The sequence below is a fragment of the Balaenoptera borealis genome (genome assembly GCF_965194805.1).
Source record: "Balaenoptera borealis genome assembly, chromosome: 3".
NCBI lineage: Eukaryota > Metazoa > Chordata > Mammalia > Artiodactyla > Balaenopteridae > Balaenoptera > Balaenoptera borealis.
Genome location: NC_138866.1, coordinates 132,032,498 through 132,048,397, shown reverse-complemented (window position 1 = coordinate 132,048,397; position 15,900 = coordinate 132,032,498).

Below are 15,900 nucleotides of genomic sequence, written 5' to 3'. Positions count from 1 at the left end.
GATCCAAAAAGATCTTGCTGCAATTTATGTCAGAGTGTGTTCTGCCTATGTTTTCTTCTAAGAATTTTAGAGTATCCGGCCTTACATTTAGGTCTTTAATCCATTATGAGTTTATTTTTGTGTATGGTGTTAGGGAGTGTTCTAATTTCACTTGTTTACATGTAGCTGTCCAGTTTGCCCAGCAACACTTATTTGAAGAGACTATCTTTTTTCCATTGTATATTCTTGCCTTCTATGTCATAGATTAGATGCCTGGGTTTATCTCTGGGCTTTCTATCCTGTTCCATTGATCTATATTTCTGTTTTTTTGTGCAAGTACTATACTGTTTTGATTACTGTAGCTCTGTAGGAGAGTCTGAAGTGAGGGAGCCTGATTCCTCCAGCTCCGTTTTCTTTCTCAAGATTGCTTTGGCTATTCGTGGACTTTTGTGTTTCCCTACAAATCACAAAATGTTTTGTTCTAATTCTGTGAAAAATGCCATTGGCAATTTGATAGGGATTGCATTGAATCTATAGATTGCTTTGAGTAGTATAGTCATTTTCACAATATTGATTCTTCCAATCCGGGAATATGATATATCTCTCCATCTCTTTGTGTCATCTTTGATTTCTTTCATCAGTGTCTTATAGTTTTCTGAGTACAGATCTTTTGCTTCCTTAGGTAGGTTTATTCCTAGGTATTTTATTCTTTTTGTCGCAGTGGTAAATGGGAGTGTTTCTTTGATTTCTCTTTTTGACATTTTGTTGTTAGTGTATAGAAATTCAAGAGATTTCTGTGCATTAATTTTGTATCCTGCAGCTTTACCAAATTCATTGATTAGCTCTAGTAGTTTCCTGGTGGCATCTTTAGGGTTTTCTATGTATAGTATCATGTCATCTGCAAACAATGACAGTTTTACTTCTTATTTTCCAATTTGGATTCCTTTTATCTATTTTTCTTCTCTAATTGCTGTGGCTAGGACTTCCAAGACTACGTTGAATAATAGTGGTGAGAGTGGACATCCTTGTCTTGTTCCTGATCTTAGTGGAAATGTTTTCAGTTTTTCACCATTGAGAATGATGTTTGCTGTGGGTTTGTCATATATGGCCTTTATTATGTTGAGGTAGGTTCCCTCTATGCCACTTTCTGGAGAGTTTTTATCATAAGTGGATGTTGCATTTTGTCAAAAGCTTTTTCTGCATCTATTGAGATGATCATATGGTTTTTCTTCTTCATTCACACTGATTGATTTGTGGGCATTGAAAAATACTTGCATCCCTGGGATAAATCCCACTTGATCATGGTGTATGATCCTTTTAATGTGCTGTTGGATTCTGTTTGCTAGTATTTTGTTGAGGATTTTTGTGTCTATATTCATCAGTGATATTGGCCTGTAAGTTTCTTTTTTGTGATATCTTTGTCTGTTTTTGGTTATCAGGGTGATGGTGGCCTCATAGAATGGGTTTGGGAGTGTTCCTTCCTCTGCAATTTTTTGGAAGAGTTTCAGAAGTGTGGGTGTTAACTCTTCTCTAAATGTTTGATAGAATTTGCCTGTGAAATTTTCTGGTTCTGGGCTTTTGTTTGTTGGAAGATTTTTAATCACAGTTTCAATTTCATTGCTTGTAATTGGCCTGTTCATATTTTCTATTTCTTCCTGGTTCAGTCTTGGAAGGTTGTACTTTTCTAAGAATTTCTCCATTTCTTCTAGGTTGTCCTTTTTTATTGGCGTATACTTGCTTGTAGTAGTTTCTTATGATCCTTATGATCCTTTGTATTTCTGTGGTGTCCATTGTAACTTCTCCTTTTTCATTTCTAATTTTATTGATTTGAGTCCTTTCCCTTTTTTTTCTTGATGAGTCTAACTAAAGTTTTATCAATTTTGTTTATCTTCTCAAAGAACCAGCTTTTAGTTTCATTGTTCTTTGCTATTGTTTTCTTCTTCTCTATTTCATTTATTTCTGCTCTGATCTTTATGATTTATTTCCTTCTACTAAATTTTTAAATTCAGTTGTTTTTTACTATTGGGTTTTGAGGGTACTTTGTATATTTTGGACAGAAGTCCTTTATCAGATATATGATTAGCAAATGCATTGTTCCAGTATGTGGCTTGTCATTTTATTCTATTAACAATGTCTTTACCAGTGGAAAAGTTTAAATTTTAATAAAGTCCAACTTACCAATGCTTTTCTTCCATGGATTATGCTTTTGCTATCTACATAAAAACTTGTAGCCAAACAGATGGTCATGCAGATTTTTTTCCCATGTTTTCTTGTAGAAATTTTACAATTTTGTATTTTCATTTAAGTCTATGCTCCATTTTGAGTTAATTTTTGTATAAGGTGTAAGGTCTCTGTCAATGCTTATACTTTGGCATATGAACATTCAATTTCTCCAACACCATTTGCTGAAAAAACTAACCTTTCTCCATTAAAATGCTTTTATTTGTCAAAATCAGTTGATTATATTTGTGTGGGTTATTTGTGTAGGCTCCCTATTGTTTTCTACTGCTAAATGTGTCTACTCTTTCACTTATACCCTGATGTTTTGACAGCTTTAGAGTAAAAATACAGTAATAGCTTTATAGTAAAAATTGAAATAAAGTAAAATGAGTCCTCCAACCTTGTTCTTTTTTTTAATAATTGCATTGGTTATTCAATTCCATTAAGAGATATAGGACTATTTGGGTTATCTATTTTCTTTTTCTTTTTTTAACATCTTTATTGGAGTATAATTGCTTTACAATGGTGTGTTAGTTTCTGCTTTATAACAAAGTGGATCAGCTATACAAATACATATATCTCCATATCTCCTCGCTCTTGCGTTTCCCTCCCACCCTCCTTATCCCACCCCTCTAGGTGGTCACAAAGCACCGAGCTGCTCTCCCTGTGCTATGTGACTGCTTCCCACTAGCTATCTATTTTACATTTGGTAGTGTACATATGTCCATGCCACTCTCTCACTTCATCCCAGCTTACCCTTCCCCCTCCCCATGTCCTCAAGTCCATTCTCTACGTCTGCATCTTTCTTCCTGTCCTGCCCCTAGGTTCTTCAGAACCTTTTTTTTTTTTTTTTTAGATTCCATATATATGTGTTAGCATACGGTATTTGTTTTTCTCTTTCTGAATTACTTCAGGCTGTATGACAGACTCAAGGTCCATCCACCTCACTACAAATAACTCAGTTTTGTTTCTTTTTATGGCTGAGTAATACTCCATTGTATATATGTGCCACATCTTCTTTATCCATTCATCTGTCTATGGACACTTAGGTTGCTTCCATGTCCTGGCTTCTATTTTCTACTTAAGTGAGTTTTGGTAGTTTGTGTCTTTCAAGAAATTGGTTTATTTTATCTAAATTATCAAATTTATGGGACTAGAGTTGTTGATAGCATTCCTTTATTATTCTTTTAATGACTATGGGATCAGCAATGATTGATAATTTCTGTTTTCTTTTTTTTCTTCTTGATTAGCTAAGCTAGAGGTTTATCAGTTTGATTTACGTTTTCAGACAGCCACCTTTGGTTTCGTGGATTATCTCTATGGCTTTCCTGTTTGCAAGTTCACAGATTTTAACTATAATACTTATTATTTCCTTCCTTCTTCTTGCTTTAGGTTTAATTTGATCTTATTTCTCTTATTTCTAAAGTGGCAGCATAGAATATTGATTTTACATATTTATTTTTTTCTAATATATGCATTTAATGCTACAAATTCCCTTTAATCATAGTTTTAGCTGTATCCCACCATTTTTCATAATTATATTTTCATTTTAACTCAGTTAAAAATATTTTAAAATTTTCTTTTGACATTTCTTTGACTCATCGGTTGTTTAAAAGCATGTTCAATTCTAAATATTTAGGAATTTTCCAGATATCTTTCTCTTGTTGATTTCTAGTTTAATTGCATTGTGTTTTAAGATTGTTCTTTGTATGATTTCTATTATTTTAATGTATTAAAGTATATTTAAACTCAGAATATGTTCTCTCTTGGTGAATGTTCCACAAGCATTTGAAAATAATATATATTCTACTGAGGTTGGAAGGAGTACTCTATAAATGTCAAATAGGATAAGTTGATAGATAACACTGCTCACATTACCTATGTCCTTACTGATTTTCTGCCTGCTTCTTTAACAATTACCAAGAGAGTTGAAGTCTCCAACTATCATTGTGGATTTGTCTATTTATCTTTTTTGTTGCATAAATTTTTGCCTCATGTATATTGATGTTCTGTTATTAAGTGTAGAATTATTTTTAGAATTGTTATGTTTTCTTGGAGATTTGACCCTATTATGATTTTCTAATGTCTCTCTTTACCCTGAGAATCTTCATTGTTCTAAAATCAGCTGTGTCTTGAAGTAACATAACTATTGCAGTTGTCTTTTAATTAGTATTTTCATGATATATTTTTCTCAATCTCCTGACTTTTAATCTATCTGAGTCTATATTTAATATGGGTTTTCTTAAACACAATATGGCTTGAGTCTCTAATGAAAAATCCAATTTGATAATCTCTGTCTTTTAACTGGGGTATTTAGACCATTAACGTTTAGAATAGTAATTAATATATTGATACTTGGATTAAAATCTGATATCTTGGTAATTGTCTTCTATTCATTGCATTTTTTCCCTCTGTTTTGTCCTCTTCCCTGTTTTTTTCCCTGCCTTCTGTGATTTAAATTGCATATTTTATACACTTGCATTTTGTATTCTCTCTTTATATATAATATGTGCTTTAAAAATATTTTTTAGTAGTTGTTCTAGGGTTCACAATATACATTTTAAATAATTTAAGTTCTCTTCAAATAACACTATACTGCTTCATGTGTAGTGTTGGTACTTTAAAACAGAGCATTCCCAATTCCCCCTCCCATCCCCTAGGACATTGTTTTTGTTCTCATTTATCCATATGCTGTCACCACCAGTATGTTGCTAGTATTATTGCTTTAAACAGAGTGCTATATTATAGATGAATAAAAATAGGAAAATAAAGTAATTTACCTTCATTTATTCTTTTGCAATGTTTTTCCTTTCTTTTTTACTGACATAATTTTCCTTCTGCCTGAAGAGCTTTTGTCATTTTTATATGGCAGAGCTACTGGCAATGAGCTGTCTCAGGTTTTCTTTGCTGAAAAATATTTTTCCTTCACTTTTAATGAAAAATTATGTATGAAAATAATCAGATGTAGAACTCCAGGTTGGCAGGTGTTTTTTCTTTTAACAACTTAAAGATTTTATTCTACTCTTTTCTTGCTTGAAAGGTGTCTGATGAGAAGTCTGCTATAAGTCATATTCTTGTTCCTCTGTAAATAATGTGGTTTATTCCCTCTATCTTCTTAAAGGTTTTCTTTATTTTTTATGTGTGCAATTTGAATACGATTTGGCCAGTTTTTTTCTTTTTAAATTTTCTATCCTGCTTGTTACTCTGTGAGTTTTTAAAATCTCTGGTTTGGTATCTGTCATTAATTTTGGAAAGTTTTCAGTCATTATTTCTTCAAATATTTCTTCTGTCCCATTCTCTTTCTGCTCCTTCTATTATTCGAATCATCTGTATGTCAGACTTTTTGATATTGTCCACAGTTCTGGGAAGCTTTGTTCTTTACATTATATTTGTGTTTCCATTTGTGAAATTTCCACTGACCTATCTTCAGGTTCACTGATTTCTTCTTGAGCTGTTTTGAATCTACTGATGAGCCTGTCAAAATATTCTTCATTTCTATTAATGTGCTTTTGATTCCTAGCATTTCCTTTTGATTTTTAAATTTTTTCCTAACTCTCTGCTACCATTTCCATCTGGTGGTATATGCTGTCTACTTTTTCTACTGGTAGCTTTGCCATGTTAATCACAGTTATTTTAAATTCCTTGTATGATAATTCCAACTTCTGTGTTATATCTGAGTCTGGTTCTGATAATTGCTTTGTGTCATCAAGCTATGTTTATTCCAGCTTATTGACATATCTTTTAATGTTTATAGAAATCCAGCCATGTTTATAGGGTAATAGGTACTGAGGTAAATGCTTTTCATATGAGAATTTATGTTAACCTAACTATCAGTTGGGCTGCATTTAATGCTTGATGTAGCTATAGGTAGTCGAGGCTTCAAATTCCTCAAGTGGACCTATTTTTTTTTCTCACCTCCTGTCTTTTGGATTTCCCTTTGTACTGCACCTTAGAAAGTGTGTGTCTTGCATTTCTTAAAACTGTAATCCACTGTTATTAATGGAGGATTTTTTGTTTCATCTTAGGATATGGGGGATGAGGACTTTTGCTAATCTTCTGATTAAATGTCAGTATTTTAGTGCACCTATGACTCAGGAATGTGGCCTTCAGAAGTGTTTTAGGGCTGTCCTTCTTTGAGGTGTCAAACATCCCCCACAAGCCCCTCTTCATTTTCCTGGTTCCAGCTTTCCTGGTCTACCCCTTTAAGCCCTGTTCTCTATTCACTGTGACTTTCTTTTTCTTTTGATGAGATAGGAAATCTGAAGCAGTCTGGAGTGGGGCAGAAGTCCATTCCTCCAACAGTGCTAAGGTTTCAGAATTTCCCCTTGTTTGACAGAAGCCTTTGGAAGGGTTTCAAGGTGGCTACTCTTACCCCTCTCCTGTCAGGATTATGTTAGGAGCTTTCTTGGATCCCTTTTATGAGAAACTGGCAGGGTCCCTAGAGGAAAAGCCTGCAGAAATATGGGAGTTCTCATTGTGATTGCAGTTCCTAGGGAGCATCTCAGCCTCCTGCAAGTCATCAGAGTTACTATTTAAGTGTTCCAACTGGCTTATGGCATCCAGTGCCTTCTGCCTCAAGTGAGCAAATATTGAGAGCTGTAGCTCTCTGGATGTATCAGACTCTCCTGATTTTGTAATGATGATTCACCCTGCAAATTCAGTTCTCTTCTGGGTTCAAGAAAAGTCACCAATATTTTGTTTGTCCAGCTTTTTCTTAATATAAGGAGGACTTCCAAGGGCTCTGCATGTCTGAGCTGAAATTGGAAGCTTGCTTTTCATGACACTCCATTCTGTTGGCTTCCAACAACTCAGGCCATTATTTTCCAACCAATTTTGTTTTTTTTTTGTTTTTTGGTGCCATATAAATGCCACTGTTGCTCAGGGTTCTGTCCATGAATCTCATCTTCATGAGATAAGATCTGTTTGGCCCAGTATATTCGCCTCCATGGCTTCATCCATAATATACTGCAAAAACCTTCCAAATTTCTTTTTTCAACTCTGTCCACCTTCTTCAACCTCAGACACATTGTTTCAGATTCATCTCAGCATCTTATAAACACTTCAAGCTCATCATATCCCAAACTGAAGTTGTAATGTTACCCCCTCCCTCCTCAGTCCCCCAAACACTTCCTTCTGGATTTATTCCCTCAGTCAGCACCAAACACATTCTCCTCAGTTATCCAAACCAAACACAAGTCAGCCTTCATAATGAGCCCACATATCAAGTCAGTCACCAAGTCTTGCTTCTCCAGTTTTAACCTGCACTATGATTTTACTCTTGCCCAAGGAAATAGTCTCCTAAGTCAAGTCCCACTCAAGTCTCCATCTCTTCTGCACAGGCTGTGCAATTAACTCACAATTCTCCAAATTAGGTTACATTCTATGCCCTAGTAATATTCTCTAGGCCTTCCTTTTGGCGTCCAAGATAACTTCCCACTGCCCTGTTCTCCCCAGACACAGCCCCACATGGCCCTTATGCTCCAGCTCATCAAGCTTCTTAAGCAGGTTGTTTTCCCAAGCCTTTCATCTGCTTTACCCTCTTCTGGACAGCACCCTTGTCTCAGGGTAATGACTACACAACTAGTTCCTCAAAACTCAGCTGTTGAGTGGCCTGTTTATGAAAGGCCAATGGTATTGGGTAAGGAGTCCCTCTTCTGTGCCCATAAATCACATGGGTGATTTTCTTATTTGTGTCCTCAGTAGGCTCTGAGCATGTTGAGGGCAGGGCCTGTCTGCTGGGCCCTATAGTACATGCTCAATAAATATTTGTAGAATGAATGAAAAAGTATTCTTGAAAGCTCTCTTTCTTCCCAACTGAAAGTCCCAAGAAAGCAGCCCTAGAGTGAGGCTGTGATGACAACATGCCTGCCACTTGCTTTCTTGGGCACCTGGCTTAACCTGCTGCCTTGGATGTGATCACAGCTCTGCAGGGAATGGATGATCAAATTTAGTCTGTTTTTCCTAACTCAGTGACCATGATCATGTCACTTCACACTCTGTGTCATATCTGTGAACCCAGAAGGATGATGGTGGTAACAGATTTCACAAACTTTCTTTTGATCTGGATAATAATAGGATATTTCCACAGCACTAACCCTATCCCTTTGAGTGAAACATATGGAAAATGTCACCTGAAATTTGGATGAAGGAGAAATACCTTGGTCTGTACATGCTCAGTCCTTCCTTGGGTCATGTTAACTAACATTAGGCAGCATGCCAGATTCTATTACCACTAATAGTCCTTGTGTAAATACTGCAAAAAGAACATTTGTCAGGAAAAACACTTGATTTCCAGGTACTGGTTGTCTTTGCAAAATAGTATTACACAGAAAGCTGTGTGATATAAGGACAAGCAGAGGGAGGAGTGAAGGTAAGATCAGACTGCTGTGAGGGGTATGATCAGGTGTTCTGAGAAAGTGGTACCAGCTATATATAAGAGGAAACACCATTTGTTTGGGTACCACCCAAACATGACTAGTTTGAGACTCTACGTGGAAAACCTGTGTGTGGAATTTTGCTGTATTGGGGAAAACAGAGTAGCATACAGGTATTTTACAATATTTTTGCCATATATTTGTATGCAGGATTTTGCTATATACTTGGAAAGCATAGATTGAGGGTTCCCATTTGGGTCTCATTCCTGTCCCTACCATTACGAGCTATATGACCTTGGGCAAGGTATTTAATGTTCCTGAGCATCAGCTACTTGTACAAGAGAGAGTATAACAATATCCACCTCCTACAGTTATTATGAAGATTAAATGGGGTAACACCATAAAGTTCTTAGAACAGTACTTGTACACAGCATCCACCTAATAAACTTAACTATCCATCCATCATCATCATCATGAGCACCTTCATTGTTTTTACAACACAAACCATCTTAACGAGTTGGGGGCATAAAACAGTCCCATTTTGGCTTCTCTCTATAGGTTTGCATTGAGAGCTGAACACTGTGAAACATAATGCAGCACATCTGCACATATAATGTCAGTTTCACCCATATAACCTGTTCTTATTATTAAGTTATACATTATCCATTAATGCATAATATCTTTTTTTTGGCTGCATTAGGTTTTTGTTGCTGTGCGGGGGCTTTCTCTAGTTGCAGCGAGCGAGGGGTACTCTTTGTTGTGGCACGCAGGTTTCTTATTGCAGTGGCTTCTCTTGTTGCAGAGCATGGGCTCTAGGCACATGGGTTTCAGTAGTTGCAGCACGTGGGCTCAGTAGTTGTGGCTTGCGGGCTCTAGAGCACAGGTTCACTAGTTGTGGTGCATGGGCTTAGTTGCTCCACTGCATGTGGGATCTCCCCAGACCAGGGATTGAACCCATGTCCCCTGCATTGGCAGGCAGATTCTTAACCACTGCACCACCAGGGAAGTCCCTAGGCATAATATCTTAAAAAAAGCTACTTCTTTCATTTATTCTTGCCTGGGTCACTTACTGCCATTCGTTTCCTATTAGCTATGGTATTGTCAAATCTTTTTCTTTTTATACGACTGCTAAGGAAAATCTGGCATTCCAATTCTTGATGGCCACATTTTCTATGAAGTGTGTTTGGTACATGTTTGGTCTGTGTACCTTTTGGTGGATATTAATTTTAGACATTTCCACTGAAGCTGGAGTGGTCCCAACCATCCCCAGGCCTCCACTGCACAAAATGGTCTAAGGCCAGCTGAGGGAGCCAAGAATGATATGGTGCTGTTTTATACCTCGAGGAAGGTTTTATTCCTCTTTTGAACGTATTGACTAAGAAACAGAGTAAGTTGTGTCTTAAAATCTAGTGAGAACATTTCTAGTGGGTTTTAAGTATAATGATGGTCTCCTAATTCAAGTCCAAGTAATTCTTTTCAAAAGCTTAATCTTTCTTCTGAGGTTGACTCTTGTCTATCTTAAGAAATCTGCTTGACAGTTTCTGGGTAAACTCTCCCTGGTATTGATGTTATGGATCACAGCACAGAGGGTGCTGCTTGGGCTGTATTCTACTTTCTCTATATTGATGCATGCTGGCAATTCTTTTTCTTTTTTTTAGGTGAAATCAGACCCATCAGCCTTTTCAGAGTATCGTTTGACAAGGTTGCAATTCAGAACACATGACCCTGTGTGAAAGCTGTCAGTCCCATCATTTGACAGTTTATATGTTGGACGGAAAGACCAAGTTTTAGTTGAGAGTCTCATCTAAAGTTATAGTCACTGCATTTACTAATATCTCTGTGGTTACAGTTAAATATAGTTCCATGGATTTTTAAATTGAAAAAATGTTTTCTATAAACATATAGACAATAAAAGCAAGAATAATTGCTGTAAATTCCCAGAAACACACTCTCTGAAGTCTTAACTTTTTAAAAACAGAATCATATTAAGGAATTCCGATAGAGTAACTAAAAAATCCTGATATAAGCAGAATAGAGTTCTAAATCAAAGTTGATTTATAGTTGATGATAGAAAGCAATAAATGTACCAGGAAAAGAGACATGCTGAGAAGGCAGTTCAGTCTCTTTTTCTTTCCTCCCAAGGAATCTCATTGGATTGTGCTATTTTCAAAATGACATTCTGCTTATAGCAGAGGAACTCAGATGCACCCGGATAAGGAGGCTCCCTCACTATGACAAGACCCCCTGTGCCTTCACTTCAACACCTTCAGCTATTGACAACCTTATCTTCTCCATGGAAGGTAATTACTTGTCAGAGGATGCCTGGTTCTCCATCTCCCTCTATATACTAATGGAAGAGATTACAACTGTGGGATTCTAGTGAAAAATTTCAAGGGCTTTTGGGTGTTAAAACTTAATTTAATCTTTTGATTCATTTCATTGAATAGAAGCCAAGAGTACTATCCTGTGGGTACACATGAAAGTCATCTGGGGAGCTTTTAGGAAATATTTATGGCTTCCTTCCCCACCTGAGACTTTCTGATTCAGTTAGAGCCCAGGTATCAGCAGTTTAAGAAATCTCCCCCAGGAGAGTCTACTGTAGTGTTAGGATTGAGAACTCTGCAGGCTGGGAAGAGAAATGTACAACAGAGTTTTTAATGGCACCTTCCTAATTCCTAGACTTTGGCTCTATATAGCTCTTGAATCTGAGCATTTATTAAAGGTTTTTAAATTATTAAGTAAAGATCCCTTAAAAGTACGATTATAGAAGATTGCTGTCTGTAAGACGTGCTACATTTAAATAGCCTTAAGGAATTATCTTAGAAATAATATCTTACAAAAATCAAGACGCACTGCTATGGTTATGAAACACTAAAAATTAGAGAAAGTGACTTGTTTTATTTGTTACAAGTGTGTGAGATCACTTTTACTGGAAAATGACAAATGGCATTTTTACTACTTCTCTGAGAACAGATGTAAGCACACAATAGTCTGAGATTCAGGTAGACCTGTACCTCCCAGGCTACAAGAAATACTATCTCAAATGGAGAGGTCCATTTCAGAGACTTTGACAAGTTAAATGCATCTTTGCCAATCACACCACAAAATAAGTTTTATGCCTACAAGTAATGTGTTTAGTTTACCTACTTTATTCTGTCTTCAGTCATCTTTGCATGACTCAAACCACCGAGAAGGTAGCGGACTCAGTGATCCCTTGGGAGGATGTGGGGTCTATTCAATAACTCACGATCCATAATTGTGGATAACCCACCTCTCCCTGGAAAAAGAGAACAACAGCTGTGCTTCCCCTCTAGTTCACACGGTCTAGTGCACAGGTGGCTCACGCAGCATTAGTGAAATAACGTACATCTACCATGAAGGAAATAACACATAAGCAGATGGAGTGTAAAATGGAGACATTCCCATCACCTTGTAGTCTCCTGGCAGTGAAGGACAGCAGCTTTGTATGATGTAGCAGTCTTCTTGGCTCTCTGATTGCTCAAAAACTGGGCTGTCCTGGGTGATGAGAATAACAGATGCCAAAGCACAATGGAACTGAAATGGAATTGAATATTGTCTTTTGAGGAGCTAGAAAAAACTCAAAGCTCCCTTTGTCATCCACCTTTGAGTTACAAGGGAGGAAGCCCTCTCCTTGTCCCACTTCCCTTCATTCATGTATCTGACAGTTATGAGTAATCTCTCATTTGCCTGTGCCAGAGTTTTGGGTACACATGTGAGGGGATTTAGTTCTTCCTGGCACCCGGACTTCCTGCCATAATAAACAGAGGTCAGCTACTTTACAAGACTGACTGCTATTTTTTTAATGTGACACATCTACATCATCACAACAGGAATTGTTAAGCTCACTCTTATAATTTTGTAGAAATATTATTCTTCCTCTAGACAAATATTCATTGAGGACTGACTACATACCGTACTCTTCTAAGTACCAAAAACACTTTGCCATATAGAAAATTAAAGGTCAGAAAACAAAGCCTTATAATTATGTAAGATTTACTTCATGATTTAATTAAGTGTAAATGGTGGCTTTGCTTAGTCTGTCCCTTCAATGTTTCTAGCTCCTTCCATCCCATCTTATTCCAAGCTATTCAGCTGTTATGGCATTACATATCAAGCAGTCTAATTTATCCTTCACATTTTGCACAGTGATTGGGGCTTAACTCTATTCTTTATTTCTGAGTTTCTGTCCTTTTGATATTCATTCTTGACCAGCATCTCTGAACTGCCTATTGCAATGGAGGCATAATAGATGAGCTGTGTCTATTTCCAGATCCGTGTCCTCTTCATTCAGACCTAGGAAGCACAGAGTGACTCAGCATCATATGGTCTGCCTTCTGAAAAATGCCACAGTCTTTTACTAACAAAACCACATTCTCGCAAGTGATTACATTGTAGTCATTTGGTAAGAATACATAAAATTGATTCTAAGCCAGGTGGCAACCAGTGAGAGTTTGTGCTGGGAGTGTTAGAAGAACAGTAAAGCTCATTTAGCCCAATGCCTGTCTGATGTTTGGGTTCCTCTACAGAGTTCCTAACGATGACCTCCCAACTTTATTGATGTATTCAATTCTGCACTCTGATTTGAGGTCATTTTAAGCAACCCTACTGAATAATTTCAGTGGAGAGCAGGCTATTAGAAAGGGTTTTTTATATGGTCACTTGCATCTTCTGGTATTTTATGAAATTGTGATGGTTAGAATCAGTATCCCAACAGGAAATAGATGGCACACTGAGGAAAACTTTAATGAAACAGCTATTCACTATAACATGGACAAGGTTATGGAAAATGACAAAAAATGGATGCACTGCAGGGCCAGCAATGGCAAGAACCTCAAACTTCCTGCAGACTTGCAGGGTCCGCTGGAGAGAGGGGCCACTAAACTTTGGAAAGGAAACCAGAACTGGTTTGCAAGGCAGAAATACAGACACAGATGTAGAGAACAAACGTATGGACACCAAGTTGGGTGGGATGAATTGGGAGATTGGGATTAACATATATACACTAATATGTATAAAATAGATAACTAATGAGAACTAATGCACAGGGAACTCTACTTTGCTGTTCAATAGAAGCTAACACAACATTGTAAAACAACTATACCCCAATTAAAAAAAAAAAAAAAGACCACCGTGCAGAAGGTGTGCTCCCAGAAGAGCAAGGTAGCCACTGCCAACCCAGGAGCCCAGTGTGGAAGGCTCCAGTGGAATGATCACCCTCTCTCCCCATATAGCTTATAAACCCAGAAAACAAGGGTGTCTGTGGAAATGCTCCATAGAACAACACATCCTGGGCACTGATGTGGAGGGTGGGTGCAGAAGGGCAAAGGCAGACAGCCCAGCATAGTCCCCACTTTCCTTTGTCAACATTTAGTTATTTCTGTGTTTGCATGGGAAACAAGTGTTCCAACCAGGAGAAAGCACTACGTCCCATCAGCTACAGCATCATCTTGGGGAGATGTCAATTTAGTCACTCTCACCTGAAACCTAAATAATGTTAATCCACAGAGTGAACTTATTTAACTGCATGTACTTTCAGTGGCATGTGGAGACCCAAATGGATGGTCTCAGCTTAAGACCACCAGGACTGTGTTCTTAGTGGAACCACTTCTCTCTTGATCACTGGAACCTCTAAACCTATAAGCCTAAGAAAGCAGAGATGGAAGTAACAATTTCTGATGTGTGCTATTTGGGGTGAAATTGACACCTTCCCCTGCATCCCCTCTGGGCATGCATTCCACAGACAGGTTATAAAAACAAACCAAAAAACACTTTGTATCCTGAGATAAAAAAAAAAAAATAACCTGTATAGTTCTAGTCTGCAGAATAAATAAAATGATGAAAATTTCCTATCAGTTGTTGATTCTCTAACAAAAAGAAATTCCACCTTGATCTCTAATCACTGAATATATCTGAAGATATGTTGTGCCTTTGTGGATATAATAATCATTTGAGAAAATTACTCTTCCTCCATCATAAACAAATTAAGTATAAACTCATTAACCTTGACAGTTTTGTAAAAGTCTTTCCCAGTGAAATGCTTGCTATGATTTGACTTGCCAAGTCTTCTGAAGTCTGACTCTCTTGCGCTTCTTCAAGGAAATGTCTGTTTTTACTTTTCTAAATGCTTTTATATTTCACTCTTCTTTTCACATGCCCCTGGACACCTCAGTGATATGTGACGTCCTTGAACTTTTGCAGGACTTATTTCCACGCGTCGGATACGCATAGGTCTCACAAGAGCTGTTCACTATATTCCATTTTCAAGATTCATTTAGCATGATGACATCATTATAATAGAGCAGTGTGATGTTCTATGGATCATTAACATAATCAAATTATTTCCAACAATATTTTAAAAGAGAACAAGAGAGTAAATATAGCTTGGGGTTAAGACAAAAAAGGTGTATTGTTGTTCTTGTCACATAAAGCAAACTGCATGAAACAACTATCTTCGCTGATGAGATTTAGAAAGAAATTATTAGGTCAAGAACTGCATAGCAGTGCCAGGTACTACACTGATATACTCCAGTTAAAATATTATATCCTGAGCAACACCACTATCTGATTAAGTGTTCAGTAGGCCCTGGTCATTCTCCAAGATCCTTCCAAGTTTTCCACTGGTCATAAAAGACAGTGAAATGAGATACACTAAGAATCACAAACCCTTCATCTTTCAGGAGTTGTAGAATAGCACTAGTCTCTGAAATTTCCCCAGGAATATGGCATTGCTTTGTTAAATAACTCGGAGAAGGGATATTTCAGGGTCTTTCTTCTATCTGGATTTTCCTACCAAAATAATCTTCATTATAGAAATCAAGAAACCAATGTGGGGACTATGCATGCTACTAAATAAAACTATTCCCAATTACATCCTGGGCACTAAGAAACGAAGTGTGTCAGCAATACCACAGAATCCAGTATGTGTTGAATTCGAGCCAAGTACATTTCACTTATATTACACATGGCACACACTCTGAATGAAGGACCACAGTGGCTTTCCAAGGGTCTGAGAGCTAAGGTTTGAGTATTTTCCTTTCCTTACTCTACAATAACTGGCAAATGGCAGCATATCCTTCTGGGGAAGACTTAGAGGAAGGAGCACTGTTCATACCTATAGCTATGTGGTTGGGTCCTTTCTCGCAATGATCCAACATATTTCTCAGTCAAATTACTTCCATATGTGAACCCGCACAATGTAGGAAAAGATTTTCTACATTGAAAATCTTTTCTTTGGTGTAACTACCTTTATTAATTGTCTTCTGGATAACTTGCTGTAGCTGCTACATCAGCATTTGCTGCTTTACCT